We start from the raw sequence: 19,233 nt of genomic DNA on the forward strand, positions 1-19,233 counted from the left end.
TACATGTGTCTAAGCGGTCCAAATGAGAAGACTCGCCTTTTTAAAAACAATCACTGCTCTATATAACTTCTCGAAGAAACTAGGTATAAGGCCCCCGCAAATATTGTTACAAATTTACAGAGCTAAATGTTTATCTACGGCTACGTATGGCTCTGGCTTATGGGGGAACTGTAATGTTCAACCGCTTCAGTTGATAGAAAATCAATTCTTAAGATATATACTGGCACTCCCCAGCAGTACATCAACGTATGTCTGCCATGCAGAATTGGGTGTCCCATTTCTAACAGACATCATTAAAACAGAGCCAGTGATGCTGTGGCACAGGTTGTGGATAAATGAGGAAACCCATGAAAATCAAGATGTTTTTAAGGATGTAATGGAAATGGCGGATGTAATGAATTTGAAGTGGTTAAGATATGTTCGGGATTTTCTGAATGATTTCGTTGCGCGCACTGCATCGCATTTGGGAATGCAGTGCACACAACAAAATTCGTTTTATTTATTTATATGTTTACTTACCTGTAAAGCTCTGTAATCCATACATTACTACCCACCACCCCCTCCCCACGCCACCGCCCTGCAGGTACTCCCACTACCGACCGCGGCTGGAAAGGTTTGTAATTATCTTAACACGTTTCATTCTTCCACTTCACCAGAACATTTCAATGGCAATTACATTTAGTGTTTCACGTTCTCCTGTCGTGTAAATGTGGTTCAGTATATTTTGGGAGTTCCCTCTGGATTTCGGGGTAACTCTAGCTTCTTACTGGTTTGATGTGACTTCAGTAGCGTCGTACGAGCCCTGGTCACGTTTCACATGGATGCAGACGATGAATGACACCTCGTGTCATTCCCCCGCCACTTTCCCCTCCCCTCATCTCATTATCAGCCCCGCTCCATGAAAGGGTGCTCTTAAAGGCTTCCAAAGCACCCCAGGGTGCTGACCGCCATAGGGGTGCTGGTGCTCCCTCCAGCAGTCTCCATATGACTGAGGTCCAAAGAAGAGTGTGTGGCGGTGCAGTGAGGCACCCGAACAGTACAGAAAAAAGTTGCACACATGCTTCCAGAGGGCCGGGCATGGCCTGAGGGCTTAAATACAGGTGTTTAGACTGCTCGTGGTCAGAGCACGTTAAGAACCAAAACTGAGTGCTGCGTGTTATTAGCCCTTAGCTGCAAGATCCAGTGGGGTGCCCACCCTCCCAGACTTCAGCTCACCACAGGGGTGCTACATTTGTTTTCGCCCAGGGCGCTCCCTGAGAAAAAGCCAACTGTGAGTGCAGTCTGTGCACCTGTGCCACCGCAGGGGTGAGACTGCAGCTGCACTGACGCAGCTCATATTTGATGCACAATCTGATTCTCTATCCCAGCCTACACAGGGTGACCTGCACCCCAGACAGGGGCATGGCACACACTCTGTAATTCAGCAGTAGGGAGGCAAAGAGTCTGGTGAAATGCACCACAAACCGGAAGGGAGGACAATGGGGCTTGTGAGAGATGATACCCAAGACACAGTGACAAGAAAGGTCTTGCTGTGCTCCCAGGACGTGGACTCAACCTTTATTGCTTTGTCATTTAGTTTCCCCTACAACTGGGGAGTTCAAAGTAGGTTCAAGATTAGATTTTGAAGTTTACATATATAATGGCTATCAACAAAGGCAGACCTGGTTCCGGCCACCCTGGACCTTCTTTGGTCCTGGCTGCACTACTAACCTACGTGTACCTACAACCCCCTTCACATTGTTTTAAGACCGTCCACATCTGTTACTTTGCCCTGACTCTTGTCATTGTGCTGTCCCCAGGGTCAAGTAAGGACTACAAGTCCCATGATGCAAGAGTACAACCACCACTGGGTGACCTGCTCTCAAAAAATTATCTGAGATTACCCATGCTTCTCTAAGTTTCATTTTTTGAGGGTCTTTGCATTTTGTACCCGGGTATGCTTTTTGTCTGCACCTCATCGTAAATGAAACCCCAAAGTGTTTATAGGCAGGGCTCGTGTCGGGGTACCACGCGGGTGGACGGCGTCCCCCCACTTATTGTACCGGGTGGACACCGTCTCCCCTGCCAAACAGCTGGACTTCACTCTTTGGCCTCTCTGGGACAAAATCGAGCTCACAGCACGCTGCTCACGCGCTGGCTTCTCAGATGCAATTGCATCTAAGGGGTGAGCGAGAGGAGGCAATGAGCCCGATGGTGTAAGCCACCTTTCGTGATGTCCCTTCCTGTTGTGACGTCACTCCCGGTGACAGCGTCCCCCCACTTCTTTTTTTAGGACTTGTGCCCTGTTTATAGGTGTTGTCCTGATACAGGAGCTAAGGCATAACTCAGAGTGCCAGGAAGGGTAAATGCCAATGTCAGGGAGCTCACGAGCGACTGGTTTCACTGCAGAAATGCTTTTCATGTATTATCTGTCCATTTACTTGCATCGTTTGATGGGTATTTTACGAAGTAGAAACTATACAAATTGTGAAGTATCATAAATTTCAGACTAAACGACAACCGAGTTTCTGCCCTAAGTAAAGAGAGTTGTGGTTTCGTGGGTAACTACACAAAATATCGAGTTAAAAATATCGAATTACATAAATATCGACTTCAAAATATAGAATGGACAAAATATCGAATGGACTGAATTTAGTCAACAAAAATATCGAATTTAAGGTAAGTAATGTAATATCGATTTTTATAAATATAGAAAGTCAAAATATCGAAGTATATAATATAGTTTATTAAAATATATCGAATTTTTAATAATATCGATTTTTTTAAAGTGTTTTCTATGTTAGTATATGTGTGAAAAGTGTATTTTTTTTGTAGTTTATTTTAAGTAATGAATTTTATGTTATTTAATTTTTGCGTAGTTTAATTCTGTAGCCGGTTGTGGGTTTATAAGGGAATAGGTTAGGAAGTAATTTAATTATATTAATTTTTAGAAATGATTAATTATTTTTAATTTAATTTTGCGTTTTAGTTATGTGGCGGGTTGTGTGTTTATAGGGGAATAGGGTGGGAAGTAATTTAATTGTAATTAATTAAATATTTTAATTTATTTATTGGTATTTATTTTGAATTAATTGTTAATTAATTTGTAATTGGTAATTAATTAAATTTTAATTGGTAATTAATTTTTATTAAATGATTAATTGATAATTATGTGAATTTTATTAATGTATTCTCCGTAGCGAGTTGTGGGTGTATAGGGGAATAGGGTGGGAAGTTACTTAATTGTAATTAATTAAATATTTTAATTTATTTATTGGTATTTATTTTGAATTAATTGGTAATTTTCAATTGTTAATTAATTAATTGTTAATTGGTAATTAATGTGTATTAATAGTTAATTAATTTAAATAATGGAGTGGGAATAGTAATTTTTACCCCTACACCATCCAACGCTTATCCTACTGTTGCGCTCTCTGGAGTGGGAATAGTAATTTTTACCCCTATGCTATCCAACACTTTCCCTACTGTTGCACTCACTGAAATGGGAATAGTAATTTTTACCCCTACGCTATCCAATGCTTTCCCTACTGTTGCACTCTCTGGAGTGGGAATCGTAATTTTTACCCCTATGCAATCCAACGCTTTCCCTACTGTTGCACTCTCTGGAGTGGGAATAGTAATTTTTAACCCTACGCTATCCAATGCTTTCCCTACTGTTGCACTCACTGGAGAGGGAATAGTAATGTTTACCCCTACGCTATCCAACGCTTTCCCTACTGTTGCACACTCTGGAGTGGGAATAGTAATTTTTACCCCTACGCTATCCAACGCTTTCCCTACTGTTGCACTCACTGGAGTGGGAATAGCAATTTTTACCCCTACGCTATCCAACGCTTTCCCTAGTGTTGCATTCACTGGAGTGGGAATAGTAATTTTTACCCCTACGCTATCAAACGCTTTCCCTACTGTTGCACTCACTAGAGTGGTAATAGTAAATTTTACCCTCCCGCTATCCTACGGTAAAAATATTGTATGTTTCCTATTAATATTATGTTTATATATATATGTTTCAAAAAATAAAATTGTATGTTTTTTATAGCTTAAATTAAATATTTTATAATTTTAAGGTTATTTAAGTATTTTTAAGTATGGGTTAGTTAATTATTTTTAATATTTCATTTATTTTAAATTACTTTTAAGACATTGACAAAAATTCGATATTTTGACTAAGTATATTTTTTTAACGATATTTTTGATTCGATATTTTTGTACTTACCTGTTTGTAGATAGGAATTCGATGTTTTGGTATTCGATATTTTATCCTCGATATTTTTGTAAGTCTATATTTTTGAAATCGATATTATTTAAGTGATTTGGTTTCTTGGGGGTGTTGATTAAGTGTTATGCCGCACGAGCTAGTTCTTTTTATTCTTTACCTTGCAGGGTATAGGGGTCGGTGTGACACCCCGTGAACCCCACATGCCCTGTCTCTGCATCTAAATAGTTGGATGACCCCAGAAGCAAACGGCGAGATCCCTGTAGCACACTAAACTGCGATTCCTTTTGAGGACGGAATGGTCTATTTTTGTTTAGCCTTATTGTTCCTGGGGAATGTTTCCTGCCCGCTGAAAAGTCGCAGTGAGAGGGCGGGGGTGCATGAGTTAAAGGGACAGGCTCCACACTTCACATCTGATGACGTTGGGATTCCCACCTAGATTTTCACCTTACCACTCTGAGGAATCCCCGGTCGACGGGTCTCTGTAGTCTGCATCGAAGTGTGAAGGAAGTTCTTTAAATTTTGTACCTTTTTGACAGATTTCCTAAACCAACGCATTTAATCTGAAGGACCACTGACTCCGAAGAAAAATTAAAAAATGTTTTACAAAGCCAAAAACAACTTAACATACAAGCACCTCAGCAAGAGGTTCAAGAAATAAACTAGCACTAATACAAACATAATCCTACGCAGGAGTCTCAGACGACTCAAAATAAAGAGCAAAGTTAATTCAAGAAGCATTAGGCATGCGATAACTGTGCCACTGGAAAACTCAACTGCATCTGTTGCAATGGGAAAGAAAAGATTAGTCCTTCCTTACACTAATTCTAAAGTGACAATCCTACTCAACATACCTCCCAGGCAAGAGAAAAAGGTGTCAGCTGTGAAGGCTCCCTAAGAAGCACATTCACTTTTCCAGGTAGGTAGCCTAAACTACCGAGCTCGTTCTAAGATGCTCCTTAGTTTCCCCTGCCTAGTCCAAACTAAGACCCATGTCTAACTGCAAATCCAATTGGACTGCCTTAGACAGGACCCAGTCTAAACCCAACTGACCCTAACCCTAGCTTCAATAGCAACCGAACTGACTCTCCACCCTCAGGGCACTTTCCCTAATACAAAATCCCAAAAACAATGGATACGCCCATGACACTCCTCCTTCAGCAGGTGCAGCTCCTTGTATTTTTCCAGCGTCTAACCTTCTTCTTCCAGAAACCGTTGCTGTGTCCTTGGGTCCCAGGCACCTTCTCCGCCAAAAGTTGCAACTGCACATTCCTGTAGATTCCCTTCGTCCCTACTCCTACCAGTCTGTTACTTATATATTTCTCCAGATCTTTGCTATTGTCTGGTATATAAGTACAGCACTCTTGGACCCACCAACACCAATGACTTAGCTGTGTTCATTGACAACAGTCGCCAACCTTCTGATCTTCACGTTATTCAAAATCACTCCCAAAGTTGGTATCATCGCTCCAGAAATATCTCCAACCACAGCTGCTGCACCTCTTTACACCCTTGCATGCTGTCCTCCTTCTAGGTGCTCAAAATCTTCTGTATGGTAAATGTTAGGAAAGATGATCGCTAAATAACACGTACCATACCATTTCTCAGGCATTCCCAAATAGGCATTCCTTCCACACACAAAATACACAGTTGAAATTACCTGCACTACACCTTGCAAAACGTCCTTCGCATAATACTCCGATGTAAAGGTATGCTCACATGTGGTCTGCCCCACATACACATTCTCATAGTATGTCTGTGGACGACTTATACACAACTTCCCATTCTGCACCTCATCTAGAGCTATCGGACCATAACTCCCTTTCGACTTGTGCAACTTCACTTCATCTGTCCAATCTACTTTACCTTGCCCTGAATCTCGCAACTGCTTTTGTTTCCTGTATCTATCTTCTACTTGATCTACAAATGTCTTCTCTGTATCTGACAACAAACACGTCAAGTTATGACGATGAGCATAATCTGTGTCCAACTCTTGAGTCGGAATGAAATAAGTCCGAAGTCTATCTTCAGATTTATAATATTCATACTTATTCAAATGTTTATAAGCTGGCACTTCAGGAAGAACTGCATCATAATTCTAAAAAAAATACTCAAATTGATTTTGTCCATAAAAAATGCTAAGCAGCAAACTACATGAAATGTCATATGTCACAGGAAGATGATGGTATCTGATACCCTCATCCACTGAAGCTGCCAACTGCATACACACATAACAATATTTCGCATCCATTGCATCACTATACTCATACAACAATTTTGCATACGCATTAAGCTTGAAATTACCTCTGGACAGATCTGCATGTCACCTACGACTTTCTTCTACTAGCAAAGCTCTTTTGTTTCCTACCTTGACCTCTTCCTTGCTAGGAGTAGTAGATGTAGGGGTTCCCTCCACCTCCACTGCCTGCTCATGTGGTGCTAAATATGAGACTACAACTACCAAAATTATGAAGAGTATCACTCCTCCTACAAGTGTGCCTACTATGCACCTAGACCTATGGTTTGGGTTTCCAGCCTCCATGGTCTCAGAAATATTTTCAGCTTCTTTGTCCAACGAGAAACGCTCAGAAATGATCTCTTCTTCTTCAGACACTTGTGAGTCAACGCGAACCACACCTCAGAAAGCTGGAAGTCCCCCTTTTTGTTTCAGTTCCCTATTTACAGCAAGCAAAAGACAACCTTAACCCTTCTCCGTCCTCTGTGGAAAGTCCCTAAATTTCTCCTTCTTCCACTCGGACCTAGGTTAATTGAGCTTATTTACAACAAAGTCTCTTTAATCCAAAATAAGATTTGCTCCAACAGCTTCTAGAACATGCTGCAAAAGTTCAAGACGAAGAACAATTGACTCATGAGATGGAATTTCAACTCCAAACGTAGGAAATATCAGTCTATTCAAGATCAAATTGCGAATTTTGCTCAGAATCAGAGGGTTTGGAACTGTGATGATCAGCACCCCTTCAATTTCCAGTCCTGGTACAAAACCACATCAAACTTCATGTTAGGGCTGGTACTAATCACTGTCACTGCCCTTACCCTCCCCGATCTCAGCACTCCTGGCATCAGTCACAATGTTTGCCCACTCTGGAGCTGCGTACTTTCGGCAAGGCACTCTCTTTCGTCTTCATCTCCTCAGCCCTCCACAGGCTTGCTCTTCTTCACCTTCATCTGACTCTGACTCATCAGACACTGGGGCATGATCTCTTTTGGAGACCAGTCTGCAGTTCAAGCGCCTCTGCCTCTCTGGCCACTACTCTTCAGCTCTACTTGTAGTCTGGCTTTCTCTTTGCTCACTCTGCTCACAACTTCTCTCAGCTGAGTCTTTCGGAGGCAATTTCAGTGTCGCTGTTGTTGTGACCCTCCTCAGCTTGGTCAAGTGAGCAACCAGCTTCTTCAGACACCCTCACAGCTTGGCTTGTCCGCTCCTGTGGCCCTGCCACTTCAACTGGATTTTCATTAGGGAGAGGGCTGTTTCTTCCAAGGGTGCTGAAACTCGACGTGTGTGCAAAGCATGCACCCAGTTCGGCAAACCTCCACACTTCACTGCAGTGTTCGTCACTAAAATAACTTGGTATAGACTTCTCCAGCGAACATCCAAGCAGCTCTTTTTCACGTGCTTCCGAACCAGCACCCAATACCCAGGACTCAGGTCGTGACAGAGATCGCTTGCAGCCGGGACCACAGCAGCCTGCACTTGATGGGACACAGAACCGATGACGTCAGCTAGTACCTTGCAATAATCAAGGATCAGATTATCGGTGATGCTAAGCAAGGCTGTCGATGGAACTGCTGGTAACCTCATAGCCCTCCCCATCAGTATCTCATGAGGTGAAAGACCTGTTCTTCTGTCTGGGGTACTGCGCATACTCATCAACACAAACGGCAAAGCATCAGGCCACTTCAGAGACGTAGATGAACACACTCTTCCCATTAAGGCTTTCAGAGTCCCATTGACTTGCTCCACTATTCCAGAAGCCTCTGAACAATAACTACAATGGAGTCTTTGATCAACTTGCAATGCTGCACAAAGCATCTTCATTATTTCGCTATGGAAGTGCGTTCCTCTGTCCGATTCCAAAGAGGTCGGAATCCCACACCTAGGCACGAGTTCCCTCAACAACAACTTTGCTACTGTGAGTGTATCACATCTACGAGTAGGGTACGCCTCCACCCACCTTGAGAATACACACACCACAACCAAGATGTACCTCAGCCCGTTACACCTAGGCATCTCAATGAAATCCAATTGCATCCTGTTGAAAGGTCCCCCTGACCACCCAATGTGACCACAGTTTTCTTTCCAGCGTTCATTTGTTGACAAGTAACACATCTCTGACACACACCTTCTGCCACAGAACGAAATTGTGGATTGTGCCACGTTTGTCTGAACACTCGCACCATAGCATCTCTTCCCAGGTGTACTGCAACATGGATCTGTCTTGCCATCAGGCTCAGCAACTCATCCGGAAATGCTGCCCTTCCATCACTTGAGACCCAAATATCCACATCTCCTTTCACGCAGCCTGCATTGATCCACACATTCTTTTCCTGATCTGAAACCTGTTCCTGCAGACACTTGAGCTCATCCCAAGTATCTGCCATGACCAACATTGTGTTGAACTCGGTTGTTTCTTGACTCCCATCTACATGTTTCTCAGTGAATGAACAACCTTGTTCGGCACAGAAACGTGCAACTTAGTCCGCATAGCGGTGTCCAAGTAACACAAAATCTGTCCCCTTTCCATGAGCCGTGCACTTTACAGCAGCCATTTCTTTGGGGCGCTGCAAGGCCTCTAGAAGCAACCTCACAAACTCCCCATTTCGGATGGGTGATCCCGTTGATGTCATGTAACCTCTCTGGGACCAGAGCTGTCCGAAGTCGTGAACCAAACCAAACAAGTACTGGCTGTCAGTGTGAATGGTAATTCGAATTTCGTCTGCTGCTATGCAAGCACGAGTCAAAGCAATGATCTCAGCCACCTGAGCAGAGTATACTACTTCCAGGCATGCAGCTTCAACTACTCCTGTAATGGTACATACAGCAAAAGCTGCTCTCAAACGACCAACACTGTCTCTTAAACATGAACCATCGACAAAGAAAATCTCATCAGGGTCAAGCAATGGTTCATCAACAATCTCAGGTCTCGGTTTGGCGCAAAGCTCAGTCACATCAAGTCAATCATGGTCCACACAATCTTCATCAAGTGTATTTGGCAACGGCATCAATGTCGCAGGATTCAAAACAGAACACCTCTTGAGTGTCACATTCTCCGCAGCAAGTATAACTTGCTCGTAGTGTGTGAGCCTATTATTGGTCAGGTTCTGAGTCTTGGTCCTGGTCATTAACAGTTCAACAGAATGTAAAACATAAACCATCAATTGATGACCCATGACAATACTTTCACACCTTTCAATGCTGACACCCATTGCAGCAACAGATTTACAGATTTAGGACATCTGGGCAACGCTGAAGCTACTGGATCTAAAGTAGCTGAAAAGTAGGCAACTGGTCTACGGACACCTCCATGATCCTGGACTAAAACTGCCAATGCACACCCTTCTCGCTCACAACAGAATAGTGAAAAAGGTTTGTTTTTAGTCAGGCATTCCCAATGCCGGAGCACGACAAAGGTCCTCTCACAACTCTTAGAATGCCTTCATACAGTCATCGTCCCATGGTACCGGATCACTTACATCCTTGTGCGTCAGTTTCTGCAAGGGCTTCGCTTTCAATGAAAAGTTGGCAATCCACTGACGACAGTAGCCAACCATCCCTAAGAACATCCTGAATTCTCTCTGAGTAGAAGGCACCATCATTCCCATTATTGTCTCTATCCTGTCTGGTGACACCTTCCTCTTGCCTCTTTCTATCCGGTGACCCAATTACTGCTCCTCATTCAAGCAGTATTGTAGCTTATATGGTGACACTTTATGTCCATTCTCTGACAAATGGTTCAGTAAGGCGATGGTATCAACCCTGCACGCATCTTCAGTTTCTGATACAACAAGGAGGCCGTCAATGTACTGTACGAGAACAGAATTCTGTGGCAGTACAAGACTCTCAAGTTTCTTTTTCAAGATCTGATTAAAGATCGATGGACTCTCTGTATACCCCTGTGGGATACGACACCATGTTAAAACACGGTTTTCCAGCTTAAATGCAAAAATAAATTGCCTCTCCTCATGCAATGGAATTGAGAAGAAAGCCTGACAAAGGTCAATCACAGTGAACCATTCCGCTTGACATGGAATCTGAAACAATATTACAGATTTTTTTTTTTTGCAGAGTTTTTTATAGCGCGAACTAGACCCGAGCTGAATCAGGTATCAGAGCGCTTTACATAGCACCAGTTACGTTACATGAGGACACGCATTCATTTTTTAGGCACGGGGAGATTAAGTGATTTGCCCAGAATCACAGGAGGTTTTTGGCGTCGTTACCGAGACTCGAGCTCAGATCCCCAGGTCCGAGGTCGAGCGCCCTAGCCGTTAGGCCAACCCCTCTCCCCAGATGGATTCGGTACCACTGGACAGCAGGGAACAACTATGTTGTTTACCCGGCACAAATCCTGCACGATTCTAAACTTCCCACTCGGTTTCTGCAATGCCATAATAGGCGAGTTACATGGACTGCCCATTATCTCCTTCAGGATCCCTTGCTTGATCATGGACCCAACCACAGGTCTTATCCCTGAAATCATCTCTGGGGTCAAATTGTACTGGGGTGTTCTCGGAAAGTCAATGTTCTGCTTAACCTGAATCTTGACAGGCTCAACTCCTTTGATCAAGCCTATGTCCTCACCAGTGAAATCCCACACTTCCTGTGAGACCGAATCTCTCAAATCCAGTGGAAGCTCTTTCACTGTCACGACAGGATACATCTCGATACACAAATGTTGATTTGTAACCTTAAAAGCAGCATCATCATCATCATTGGTTTGCAGTTCCACTCCTTTAGGGGTACAATAGATGGTGCAATTGAGTTTACACAGGAGATCCCTCCCTAGTAAACACACAGGGTTCTTCCTCCCCCCTCAGGCACCGTCATGCCAACGGGTCTAGATAACAGTTGTCACCCTCATCAAAAAGAGGCATCTGCTGGTAAGTCCGAGTCCCTTTCAGGATCTTCGAGGGCAGGGGAACCTGTACTCGCGGAGCCGAAGTCCCCCCTTTGGTCAACTTTGACCTTGCCACCGACTTTGTCACTTCGGGCTCGGGTACCTGCACTACTTCCTCCTCCTGTTGTACCTGATTTCCAGGATTCAAGGGACACTTGCATCTCCAGTGTCCAATCTGATGACACTGATGACACTCAGTGGTCCTTTCCAGAGTTGCCAAATCCACCCTTGGCCTTAAATGGTCTGTGCTTCCCTTTGCCTTATTCTGACCATTCTGTTTCCTTCCCAGGGTACCACCTCCTGACTGTACTTGGCCTCCCTTATCAGCAGCTTGCATCTGGACCAGCTCAGATTATCCTTGAGTTTCTTATGCTTCGAATCAATCTCATCACTACAATATCTGGCATACCTCAATATTTTGTCCAGCGGCTTGTTCTGCCAGCATATTAAATGCTGCTGGATCATAAGGCAAATCTCAGGTCTCAATCCCAGGACAAACTTCGACACAAACTGTCCCATATCCCTAGGATCCATTACATCCAACCCACAGAACTGCTTGAAGACTTGCAACTACCTTTCGTAGTACTCATGCACTGTCTCCTTTGGCTCCTAAACTATTCGATCTATTTTCACCCAATCAATGTCCTGTTGGGGTACCTTAACTTTCAACCACGTAATCACCTGTTCATACTTCTTCATGACAAGAGGTTATGAGCCATTTAGTGAGAACCTCCCTGTCCGGTTCAGATGTGGGCCATTCGACTGCATCCTTACAAGCTACCCACAAGTCACTCGGAACTACAATGTCAAACAGTGTATTCAGATCGATCCACAACACCTTTGAAATCTTGACGAACCTCTCAACCTGCTTGTACCATTCAACTGGACTCTCAGTTTTGGGAAATAATTTGTGAATGCCGCCAGATCTCCTCTACTCCAAGGCACATGCACATACCCTCTACTAGCTACCTCTCGTAAAGGGTAGTTCCCAATTCCTGATATGCCCCCTCCCGGAGGCAGTGGTTCTGCTGCATTTCTCTTAACGCTCTTTTTCTTGGATCATCTTTCTTCCCACTTGTCAAGCCTACTCCATGCTCATATACCTATAATCAGTTCTCTGATGTGGGTCTTCAGTCCAATCACCCTCTTTTCGTCCAAATCCTGATCAGTATACAGCAACTGGTGACCACCCTGCAACATTTTTGTTTTAGACAAATCCACATCGTATCTGTTTGCCAATTCAGTTAGTTTCTCATGGGCCGATCTTGCTTTTCGAGTTATATCCTGTGCTACAAACAACAACTTGTCTGGCTCAACTTGTTCCACTCTTTCTACAGGCAAGTTACCTTCAACAATCTCGTCCACTTCTCCTTTCAATCGCATCACATCTAACCTCTTTGCCCTTATTGCTGTCCTAAGGATACCTCGACTAGATGCACCACTCGACTCTCTGCAGTCACTGTCCTGTTCTCTGCACCTATTCACTTCAAAGGTGTCCCTTAAAGCCACTCTATTGTCGGCACTCCCATGATCCCAGTCCTCTCTTGACCGGTTCCCTGAGTCCCTTCAAATGACTCCCATGTCCTCAGATCTGGCCTCAACTCTCCCAGGGATTTTGGTCTTGGTCCCCTCAGAACCATCGGTCCTATGATTTGACCAACAATGGATACAACTTATCCCCCTCAATCGTCTGTACTCTCCATGTCTTTTACAATGTGTTCCATCTCGCATCTTGAAACGCCCTGACTGACCTCTTCACTTGCCCCTGTCTCCTGTCCCTGTTTCTCTCGTGTGCCGCCCTAATCCACCCATTTAATGCTTCGAACTGTGTTGGTCTAGGCAAAGGTTGCAAAGAATCCATAATCGATTTCAATTGGTATAACACTTCTAATCTAAAAGTTCCATATCTGGGAAAGGTCAACTCCTTATTTCCTTCAGTTATCTTACTGCTTTTCGCCGCACCTTCACTCTCCGTCAGTTTCCATGAAACGCCGTCTTCCACCGGTAATCCACTGAACGGTCATCACCTGACTTCTATGGGACTTGGGGAAACTCTTATCCTTATCTAGAACTCCCTTACTTCCAGAGACTAACCGTCCTCTGGCTACCAACTGATGACGCTGGGATTCCCACCTAGATTTTCACCTTACCACTCTGAGGAATGCCCGGTCGACGGGTCTCTTTAGTCTGCATGGAAGTGTGAAGGAAATTCTTTACATTTTGGACCTTTTTGACAGATTTCCTAAGCCAACGCATTTAATCTGAAGGACCACTGACTCCGAAGAAAAATTTAAAAATGTATTACAAAGCCAAAAACAACTGGACATACAAGCACCTCAGCAAGAGGTTCAAGAAATAAACTGCCACTAATACAAACATAATCCTACGCAGAAGTCTCAGACGACTCAATATAAAGAGCAAAGTTAATTCAAGAAGCATCAGGCATGCGATAACTGTGCCCACTGAAAAACTCGACTGCATCTGTTCCAATGGGAAAGAAAAGATTAGTCTGTTCCTACACTAATTCTAAAGTGACATTCCTACTCAACATACCTCCCAGGCAAGAGAAAAATGTGTCATCTGTGAAGGCTCCTTAAGAAGCACATTCACTTTTCCAGGTAAGTATCCTAAACTACAGCGCTCGTTCTAAGATGCTCCTTAGTTTCCCCTGCCTAGTCTAAACTAAGACCCATGTCTAACTGCAAATCCAATTGGATTCCCCTAGACAGGACCCAGTCTAAACCCAAGTGACCTTAACCCTAGCTTCAATAGCAACCAAACGGACTCTCCACCCTCGGGGCACTTTCCCTAATACAAAATCCCCAAAATAATGGATACGCCCATGACACTCCTCCTTCAGCAGGTGCAGCCCCTCGTATTTTTCCAGCATCGAACCTTCTTCTTCCAGAAACCGTTGCTGTGTCCTTGGGTCCCAGGCACCTTCTCCGCCAAGAGTTGCAACTGCACATTCCTGTAGACTCCCTTCGTCCCTTCTCCTACCAGTCTAACTTCTAAACAATGGCTCATTCTACCTAACGAGCTACATGGCCTTGCACCTGCAAAAGAAATGCATGAGAAACAACTCCCCTGCACGCTCTAAGTTACAATTCAAAATTCAACTGCAAACATGAGCTTCTTTCCCAAGGTATATTTCCAACTCTACAATTCTAGTTACGCTTAGAAAACCACAGTTAGGCCTCTGCTGGCGTTTTCATGTCTCAGGCCTTTACTCTTTTAAATGAATTTCTAATACGACAACATAAGCATTTCATTAATCAATCCTAAGATTACATTTCACATTAGCAAACATTATTCTCAAGTTAAAACATCACGATTCTTCTTAAGCAGTCTACACATGCAACTTTAATATGGCACGTTCAATCTCAATGCACATTTTACACATAAAGCAATTAATTCTAAGTTACTTAAGGCATTATTCTCTCAACTAAGCACTACATTTTTCTTCAAATGATATGAGCATAATTCTACACATTGCAACACTCTTGATTAGTCCTACATTTCTAAAATCACGTGTTAATATAATCCTCTAAATATGTGGGTGCTGACAACGGACGGATATGATTCAGCCCTACAATCTTTCAAACAACATGGCGCTTTATCACATCAAACACCCCTGTTTGGTGGTGGGAGCAGAAGGCTTGAAATCAGATATCTCGTTAAGGTTAATTAGGGTTCATTTGGCTGAAGTGCCAACCTCGGAAAAGGTGTTTCTTTTCGCAATGCGTCTTCTCTTTGAAATGTGCCAGTAGAGCATTGTGGTTGTATTGCCTGCCAGCCTCCCCCTGCTCACCATTCACGCAGAGCAATGGCTTTTGGAAAGAAGATGCAAACCCTGGGGAGAAGAGGTGAAGCTGGGTGAAAAGACCAGCCTGGCATTTATTTAAACACATCATTTTGAAAAAACAAACCACACATCCTTGTTTGAAAGGCACGCTCCCATAACCCACCGAGGGAAACTGGCTTTTGTATTTTTTTTCTTCACAGGGCTGATATGCACATTTAAACCATAAATTCCATGTCTACTGCATGATCCCGTTTCTCTTTTGAGGAGATATGGAAATAGTTAACCTGGTCGTCCAACTTTGGAAAGATTTTTGTTCTTCTTAATATATCAACCGGGCACGTTTTGTTAATAGTTTTAATGCAAATGTGGTAATGTTGTTGATTTTTCCATTTTTATATTTTATATTTTGGCTGTTTCACTCTGGCATAGGTCATCGTTGTACAGACAGGTGCCCCGAAGGATCTGGCATAGGTCATCGTTGTACAGACTGGTCCCCCGAGGAACAAGCATTGGCATAGCCAATAGGTCTTGCTTTTGGGACCTTTATGCAGCACAATGGCTTTAGAGCAACAACATCAACTGTTGCATGGCTAAACACTTATAAGGTCCCAAAGGCGAGACCTATTGGCCATGCCAATGCTTGTTTCATTAGGTGTGATATTGGATGCACTTAGTGTATAACATGAGTAGTATTCACCTTTACCTTTATCTGGTGTTCTCAATTTTATAGAAACCCACTTATTTTTCTGAGAACACATCTGGGACCTCATCACAAATACCAAAACCACTTCATTATATGGCCACTGGTATGACAGAATCAAACTTCTTAGGAGCAAGAAGGACGCCTAATTCTTTCTAATTGCTCCATCCTAACCTTGTTTCAAAATAAAACCATCCAAATGCAGTTCACCTTTTGAAAGAAATGTGCAGGTTCAGATATTCCTTCAATTCATACTCAACTCCATTTTTAGGTTTCGCCTGCACAGTGCACTGTGCTTGTAAAATCTCTTGTATGTAATATATTTTAAAAGTGTGCTCTTATCAGTTCGCAATGCCGAATTGTTGTGTTGCTTCACTTTTGTGTGGAACTTTCTTTTTGTTAACTTCACCTGGATGCATGCATTTATGATACTTCTACTAAAGCTGTCACACTGTTTAAGCCCCATTCACTGTCAGGATGCCGGGATAAGCTCTGTTTCCATGGAAAAGGCAGGCAGATTTTAACAGCTTGTTTTTTAGGTCTCACCTGAGCCAGCGCATGCGCAGCTCTGCGAGACATTTAGGAGTGGAGTTTTAAAAGTCCGACCACAGCTTTATGTGGCATACAATGTGCGGTTACGCGCACAGGCATGAGCAGAGGCGTCATATGGCTTTCCTCTCGCTCAGCCAATCGCGTGCGCCTCACTTCAATGTCCCTCCCACCACAGAGCACGTCTCATAGCTTGCTATTTTCTTTTTCACGCGCGCTTGTTCTTTTAGTTGCTCGGCACCTCGCTGTTTGCCCGCTGCTCCACTTATCTGGCACTCACACTCTTGCTTGTAAGGGCTTAGCCGCTGGCCACGTGCCGCAGGACCCCAAGGGCACCTGGCACGATGGGGCCATGCGCAGCCGCATCAGCAGTCATGCTTTAAAAGAAAATAAAGTGTGTGCACGTTTCAAATACATACCAATAAAAAGTGTGCACGTTTAAAATACATACCACAACTAAGTAGTGCAATTACATTTTTCTTCTATCAAGTGCCAATATAATATGTTTACAGAGAAAGAAAATCAAGGTAGGAGTACAGGTGATGACATGTCTTTCTAATCAGTCACTTACATTAACCCCGCTTGGGACATTGAAAGGCGAGCTGTATTTTGCATTACAGCCTGCAGAACAAGCGCACTGTCACCACATGGAGCGGGCTGGCAGTCGCTATCTACGGGTGACCGAAAAGAATGGTTTACCTAATTCCCTCGCACAGCTGGTGAAGTGCGCGTGGCCTCCAGTTTAAGCAGCAGGGTGCTTTACGGGCACGTTTCATCACTTCCTGCTCCACGCTGAAATCCATGCAGGTTTCCGTAAGGCCATCCCCTGCCTGCACTCTGCAGCAGACACACTACAGGGCTCCCCGCCCTGCCCCACATACAGGCTCGGAGCACATTACTTCTTGAATGAACACGCTTGTGCCTGCAGGCAGGCATTCAAAGGGCAATTTACTGGGAATATTTAACAAGTATATTACTTCCGAGAAGGGCAGGCAAACAAGAACCCAGTGATTAATGAATAAAAACTTTTATACAGCACACAGTGAAGCAATCCTTTAGGAGCGGCATTTGCAGAGAAGGTGATCTGAATTTCCAAGGTGAAAGGCTAATAATATCCTTTGGTTCGCTTGTGTGGAACCAGAGGGCCCACCTTAAATTCAAGGTGTGGACGAGCCACACCTCACAGTATCTGGAACTTCATCTCCTGGACATCTTGTTGGGACACTTAGAAAAAAAAAATCCACACTAGCTATGCATACCACTGGGGGGTAGAATGAAGCAGTAGTTCGCTTTAACATGCATGCCCCACTAGGAGCATGGCGCTGAGATCAGAGTGGTACAGTTTGTCTCCCTGTCAGAGCGTTAGCTTTCAGAATTAACAAAGCGTTGCTTTGAGCTCATAAGCTCCAACCCGACTGCTCCCAGGGTATGCCGCGGACTATATGGTTCATTGTTTGCGCCATCCTGGTTAAGATAATCTTGTTGTTTGTAAGGCATGGAGGGAAGCATGCCAGCAAATAAAAGTTGCTCCATACGTATGAGCAGTTGGGGCTGGTGGGAGCAGTGAGAAGTTGCAAGACTCTCATGCATCGCCAATAAGAGCGGTGTTCTATGCTTTAATTTAGTTTATACTTTTTCCCCATCTTTACGGAGCCAGGCTGCAAAGAAATTATAGTTGTAGCTCTATTGCTTTTCCAAGCACGGTCCTCTGCCCTTCGCATAAAGATATGCCTTGTAGGGTCTATGTGGGCTTTAGTGACGTAATCTTGCCTTTCCAAATGGTGCTCCAGCATCCGGTCACCGGTGCTCAAAGTACTAAGAAGCACCTATCAAAACAAGCATTGGCATAGCCAATAGGTCTCGCCTTGGGGGACCTTATAAGTGTTTAGCTATGCAACGGTTGATGTTGTTGCACCAAGGATATTGTGCTGCATCACTAAATACTTATAAGGTCTCAAAAGCGAGACCTATTGCCTATGCCAATGCTTGTTATTACTTAGTTGTGTAAAGCATATACTTCATCTTTAAAACTTTTGTGGCATTTCCTATCCATGCCTCAGTACCTTTCTTTGCACTTTGTAAACATTATTGGAGTGATTTTCTCCACTTAATCTATTTGGTCTAAAAGTTGTAATACACATTGCACATTGAAAATAAAGTTAATATACAAGAGCTATGCTATATTTTACTACTAAATAGGCAGCCCTAAGTGCAGTTACCTTGCAGACAACAGGATCAATTTATGAATGGTGCAGCAGGTGCAGTAGCACCAGGCCCAAACATTGTCAGAACACATACTATTGCTATATTTGACTACTAAACAGGCAGTCACTATTGCAGTAACCTTGCAGTTAAAAGGGACTTGATTTGAATGTTGCAGCAAGGGCAGTGGCACTGCATGGGGCCAAAAGCTCTAGGCAACCCACTAAACACCTAATATTGCTATATTTTACTTTTAAACAGGTAGTCACAAGTTCAGTTATCTTGCAGACAACAGGGTCATGATTTGAATGGTTCAGCAGGTGTCGTGGCACAGGGCCCAACATTTGACATCACCCCTCAAAACACCTAATATTGCTACATTTTACTACTATATAGGCAGACACAATTGCAGTTATCTAAAAGGGGCTTCATTTGAATAATGGTGCAGTAGGTGCAGTGGCACCGGGGCCAAAAGCTCTAGGGGATTCACTAAATGCAGAATTTTGCTAACCGTTACTACTAAACAGGCAGCCACAAGTGCAGTTATCCAACAGGCACTAGCTAGGCCCTTGGTTTCTTTTTTGTTTTGTTTACACATTTCGAATTTTATTCATCTTAAGGAAGC

This window comes from Lissotriton helveticus, chromosome 11, assembly GCF_964261635.1.
Source record: "Lissotriton helveticus chromosome 11, aLisHel1.1, whole genome shotgun sequence".
NCBI lineage: Eukaryota > Metazoa > Chordata > Amphibia > Caudata > Salamandridae > Lissotriton > Lissotriton helveticus.